The sequence below is a fragment of the Tamandua tetradactyla genome, chromosome 11, assembly GCF_023851605.1.
Source record: "Tamandua tetradactyla isolate mTamTet1 chromosome 11, mTamTet1.pri, whole genome shotgun sequence".
Classification (NCBI taxonomy): Eukaryota; Metazoa; Chordata; class Mammalia; order Pilosa; family Myrmecophagidae; genus Tamandua; species Tamandua tetradactyla.
In genome coordinates, this window is record NC_135337.1 from 102,164,711 (window position 1) to 102,171,321 (window position 6,611).

Below are 6,611 nucleotides of genomic sequence, written 5' to 3' on the forward strand. Positions count from 1 at the left end.
GGTTACAGATGCAGGCTACACAGGCCTCTCCTATAGGGCATGTTATCCCTACCAAATTCACCAGGATGAATGTTACTTCCATGAAGTCATGTCTTTATCTTTGTTTCAGGTCCAATAACAATAGCTAACACAGAGAAAGCAAGTATGTGGTTCCTACAATAGAGCCTCCAAAGGAGTGATGTGCCAACAGTGAGATTTCATGCTGACAACAGGTATGAAAGGGTTACCTGGGGAAACGGATGCCAAGAGAACTTAAGTTAAAGTCACATGTGGAGATACAGAGAAGTTTAACACGGCCCCTGCACAAGGATGATGCACAAATTCATGAAGTATTCTGTATTTTTACAAGAGGTAGCAGAAACTTTTTGGTTTCATAAGCTCATCTCTTTGAGCTCCTCTCTTTACATGATGGCCACATCGCCCTTTTCCCAAAGGATTGCAACTGATCAGAAGGATCTAAGGCAGTGAAGCAGGACATGGCTGAGCTCCTGCAGTCAATGCTTCTGTAAGCCTTTCCTGCTGAGAAAGTGTTGTTTCATTTTTTTGCATGAAAAACACCTAGCTTCTCATTGTTGAAATTAGAATTTCCCTGAAGGAACTTTCCTTCTTGATCCTTAGTCCCTTGTTGTCTTGCCTTCCCTCTGTTCTTTTGAAAAGTCTGCAACTGTTTTTAAATTCATGCATGGTTATGATGGCTAAGGCCTTTTTGTATAATGTTGAATAAAAATATTTTTCTATTAAGCAATGACCAGATGAATTGAATCTCTGACAGTTAAGCTTACTCATATTATAATGACCAGATGATTTCATTTTTATTAAGGCAAAATTTTCTTACATTGTGAAAATACCTTGTAAGTAAATATGTTAGTACAATTTCAAGGATGATATCAGAGACACTTCGTGCAGCTGTGACCAGATCCATGGAGTCTGGAATGTAAGTGCTGCCTGGAATTAGCTGTCTCTGGGCAGTCTGTGCTTGTTGCCATGTTTCATTTCTCTTTTTTTTTTTTGAAATTTGATTGAAGATTGCATGGCTTTCTTCTGCAACAGAAGTAAAATACAAAACAATCAATGCAACTCCAAAGACCTCTAAGTTGTTTTCATATAAGAGAGCCAAGGCTGACTTCAGTTCACAATGTATTCATATGATATTTTAATGAATGTGAAGAAATCAAATTTGGTGATTAATGGAGAAAAGGATGTTTACTTGTTGTTATAGAGCTTTTGGTACTGCTTACAATTTTTACTATGTGTACATTTCATTTTATTTAAATCAGAGGACAAAAATTTAAGAGACAACTACTTCACTCAATTGTGTGGAGGGGTCCAACATGTGTAGCATGCAAATCTCCATCCACCAGATTAATCTCATCTTTATGGCAACATCAAGTTATTGAGTGGACTGTGCCTGTCAACAAATTTATGACTTTTCTAAGACTTAACTGGCATTGAAATAGAAAGTACTTAAGGTTTGATGCTCTAGTTCTTCCTAGTAAATGCCAAGCAATGTGTTCAGAAATTCTAACCCACAGAATTCAATATCTTATTCTTAGTTGTAAATCAAGATGTATAATAATTTACATTTTGGAATTTTTAAAAAAACTTGTAAGAGCCAAAGTGTTAATAGAAAAACCTGCGGAATTTATTGGGAGTGACTGGCTTCAAAGTGGCTTGAGGAGGTCTGCTGCAAACAGTGAGCTCCTGGCTGTGAGACTTATCTGGGGATAAAGGAGAAGAACATGTTCTGCAAACAAACTTGTTTTGTTCCTACTTTCACACATGAAGTATGGAATGTTCCCTTTTTGCTACCTAGATATCCAGGAGGCTAGACTGAAAGTAACAAGAGAGCAAGGGAGTAATACACTGAAAAGCAGGCTAGGTCAGCAAAAGAGCTGTGAGAAAGGATATAAAATAAAGCAGCTGGAGCTCTTTGGGGCTGTAGTCATCTTGTTTGTCCTCTGTGTGTGTCTGTGTGACTCATTCCACAGGAAGTGTCCACGTCTGTGTTTCTTATTTCACAGGGGTTGCTGAAAGACTGTAACAAAACTCTTTGTGGGAAGATAAGAGAAATACTTTTTAATGAAAGATATTAAAACATTATTTGAGCATACAGAAATTATACCATTTTAGCATGTGCTAACATTAAATTCTATATTTGTATATTATGTTTGTCAATTTAAAAAAGAAAATTGAGGGATGTTTGTGCCTCCAGTGGAGTGAATATGAGCAGGTAGCTTTGACTTGGTTGCAACTGCAAGCAGTTTAAAAGATTTCCAGAGAAATGAGAAGATGCTAAAAGATTTTAGATTTTGTGCATGGTAAAAATGATTAGTGATAGGGGACTACTACTAATAATGTGTCAGTTAACTGAATTCAGAGACAAGTCTATTGTTGAATTAACAAAGTTTGGCCCTTTAGAGAAACCTGTTGTTCCACATTAATTTACATTTATGCAGATTTTAAAGCATTTCTGTCCCTGGAATACATCAAAACAAAAAAGTCACAGGAGGAAATGATGGAGATGGAGTTTGAATATAGGAGAGAATGCCAACTTTCTATTGTGCAAAACTCTCTCCAGCTATCTCTTGGTAGGTGGCTAGGGGAATGGGTTGGCCCCTGAAAGAAATGATGGTGATGGTGATTGTACTAGTCCTCTAACTACATCTATTGATAATAATGGAATAATTGCTGTGTTAAGCCCTTTACATGGATTATTTTATATGATTCTCACAACAACCCTATAATTGACTTCATTATAGGCCAGGCACTCTTCTAAGCACTTTTCACATTCAAATTCATTCCACTCTCACAAGAAGCTCATGAGGTAGGTACTAACAATATCCCCATTTTACAGATGTTGAACTGAAGAATAGAGAGGTTAGCTAACTTATAAAAAGCAAATGTAAGGGAGGTGTGATGGTGGTTCAGAGGCAGAATTCTTACTGCCACATGCCAGAGACCTGGGTTCAATTCCTGACATCTGCCCATGCAAAATAATAAATAAATAAATAATAAATAAGATAAAAATTAAAAAGTCATTGTGCAGTAGTTCACAGTTCTCACCTAGACATTCTGTTTCTTGAATTTAAACTGCTGGTGTAGGAGGTTGAATTCATCACATTCCTCAGCCCATACTACCCTCTCATCATTGGTCTCTGCAAGGCTACTCTTTTGTTCTCTCTCTCTCTGTCATCATTCTATTTTATGTTCCTTCTTTTTTCAAAAGAACCCATTCTAATTGCTTATTTAATGGATATATTTCTGCTTGTACACATTGTCATAAAACCTGTGTTGTTATGTTCTGTGCAGTTTCTTACCAACTCTTCCAAGGACAGCAAAGGTTTTTGTTCTTCATCATTATGCAAGATCCCTGCTGCTATAGGCTTCTCTAAAATTCATGAACTACTATACTAGAAAAGTGAACTCATATATTGCTTTTTCTATTGATGAGCATGGAGCCAGCATGTAAGTCTGAGTGTGAAAATCAGAGTAGCTTTGGTTACAATTTCCAACTAATATATTTGTGCTAATAGAGATAAAATAGACCTTGAAAAGTCAGCAAGATGAAATGATAAGCTAGAGACTAATGAATGTCCAAATGTCTCTTGGGGGACTGGACCCCACTAATTTCCATGAACTCCTTTTACCCCAGAACACCTCCCAAAATAACAAACCATGTAAACATAGAGGGCTTGCCATGAAGTGTGGCTTTAGGACAAGTTCCCTAGCCTCCCACTTCCAACATGATTACTACCTCTAAGCCTCTGCAGAAACCTGGAACCATCTCTGGAGGTTCAGTAAGTACCTGAAAGACACATTCAAGTTAATTTTTGATGTTCAAAATTAAAATGGTGTTCACATATCATTCACAATAGCCAAAAGGTAGAAACAGCCCTAATATCCACTGACAGATGACAAGATATGGTATGTAAAAACAATAGAGCATTATTTATTTATAAAAAATGAATTAAGTTCTGATACATGCTACAACATAGAGAAACTTGGAAGCATTATGATAATGAAATAATAAAGATACAAATAGATAAATATTGTATGATTCTACTTACATGAACTATTTAGAATAAGCAAATTCATAGAGAAAGAAAGTAGATTAGAGGTTAGCAGGGGCCTCTAATGAGATAATGAGACATAGGAATGTAGAATTACTGCTTTATGGGTACAGAATTCTTGTTTTGATTAATGAAGCAGTTTTGGAGATGAATGGTAGTGATGGTAACACAACATTGTAATGTAATTAATGCCACAGTATCAATTAAAAATGGTTAAAATGGAAGATTTTATATTATACACACTTTAACAAATAAAAAATAAATTTAAAATGGTGTTCTAAAAAATTAAAATAATGCAAAATATTGCTTGGACATACTAGGGCAGTTGGAATTGCCCACAAGCCCTGGAAATGTCCACCCTCTGGATCTTTACCACCCAATTCTGTATTGACACAATGCCACTTTGTGCTCTATTCCTTTCCCCCAAGCCACCCCATGCTGACCTGTGATCCCTCTGGGGCCCCCTTTCCAGCACTCACCCAGATGTTCCTTCAGGCCCTAAGCCTGGCCCTGGCCCTTAGGAAGAGGATCTTGCCCTCTCTCCTTATACTGAGGCACCTCCTCAAGAAGGCCTGAAGTGGGCTGCCCTGGATGTTAAGGCTGCACAGGAGACAAGGCCCCATAAGCCTTCCCTCATCCCCATGCCCTGGCCTGCCTGTAGAGCCTGCCTAGACCTAACAATGCATGAACATGAACTCATCTCCTGAGGGGCCAGAGTGGATCCCTGAGTCCAGGAGCATGGGGTTACCCCTAGGAATGGAGGGAAGCATGGGACAGAAGCAGTACCAAAGACAAGCAGACTAGAAGCCCAAACAGCACTGGGCAGAGGGGGGGCCAGGAAGGGCCATGGGTGCAACATTCAATGCTCACTATAATTTTCATATTCATGAGTTCTCTGAGGCTGCTTAGGAGAGGTAATGAACTATTCATGAGGAAGTGGCTTGCCCTGTCTAGAAAGACACTTGATTATTCATGAGCCAGAGGGGTAGGTTTGGTAGTAAAAAGGCAAAAAAGTACTTTAGACTTCTCTCAAGGGGCATCTAGATCTGAGATGATGTCTTTGTAAAAGGGGGAACTGGGATGATTAGTTACATTTTAATGTTCTTTAATTCTTTATTTTAACTGTTTTTAAAAATGTTTATCAGAGGAGGTTGGAATGAAGGAGAGGTTTTGGACATGCCTACTTTATTTTGAATATAGAAGCCAGTAAAGAATGAATGAAGGTGGCTGAAGGATGCACTGACTGAGTAGTAAATTGGCTAATGATGGTGTATACTTATGATTGAATATTGTGTTGCTTAAAAAATGATCAAAGCTGTGAGGCATGCAATATTGGGAATGAATATATAGGACATTTGGTGAGGCAAAAAAGCCAGAAACAAGAGAGCAATTATTGTATGGTTTTATTTAGAAAATATTTATAAGAAAACAGGGGACTAGATTGTAAACTCCTATAGCAGACACATTAAGTCCAGAGTGATAATTATTATTTCTGGATTTTGAGAGGCCAATTTATATCTATGAACTGCTATTTAGAGGTAAGAATGAAGCCAATCAGGTCAAGATTAAGGTAATCCAGTATACAGGGTGTGCTGGTTTGAAAGGATGTATGTCCCCTAGAAAAAAACATGTTTTAATCTAAATCCCATTTTGTAAGGGCAGAGTAACCCTTATTCAATACTGTATGTTTGAATCTATAATTAGATCATCTCCCAGGAAATGTAATCCAATCAAGTGTGTTTGCTAAAATGGATTGGGGGAATGTGTCTCCACCCATTTAGGTGGGTCTTGATTAGTTTCTGAAGTCCTATAAAAGAGGAAACATTTTGCAGAATGAGAGATTCAGAGAAAGCAGAGCAGAACAACACAGCCACGAGAAATAGAGTCCACCAGTCAGTGACCTTTGGAGATGAAAAAGGAAAATGCATCCTGGGAAGCTTCAAGAAACATGAAACAGGAAGCCAGGAGAAGAAGCTAGCAGATGACACTGTGTTTGCCAAGTGCCCTTCCTGATGAGAGAGAAACTCTGACTGTGTTTGCCATATTCCCTTCTACTTGAGAGAGAATCCATGAACTTCATCAGCCTTCTTGAACCAAGATATCTTTTTCTGGATGGATACCTTTGATTGGACATTTCTATAGACTAGTTTTAATTGGGATATTTTCTCAGCCTTGGAACCATAAACTAACAACTTATTAAATTTCCCTTTTTAAAAGCCGTTCTGCTTCTGGTATATTGCATTCTGGCAGCTAGCAAACTAGAACACAGGGGTAAGGAAGACATTATCTGTATTTTAGAACCTCATCTACTCTTTGAAACCAAAGAAAGTTTTATTTTGTCCAGAAACTAAATTTTCTGTAGCACATAATCTAACTCAATCTGCCTGGATAGATCATTTAAACAATCAAAACACAAGGAGCCCAGAATAAGAATGAGGACCTTTAATCCTGTATAGCTTAATGTAATGCCTGGATATATCCCAGAATATATTAAGCAGATAATCAGAAAGTACTGGCAAAGTTCCTTGATGGATAGGAGAA

At 37.8% G+C, this 6,611-nt stretch overlaps 1 pseudogene; it reads left to right on the plus strand.

The window, feature by feature from the left end:
* Positions 1 to 249: 249 nt before the first annotated feature.
* On the plus strand, positions 250 to 344 carry LOC143651085 (U6 spliceosomal RNA; annotated as a pseudogene).
* Positions 345 to 6,611: the final 6,267 nt, after the last annotated feature.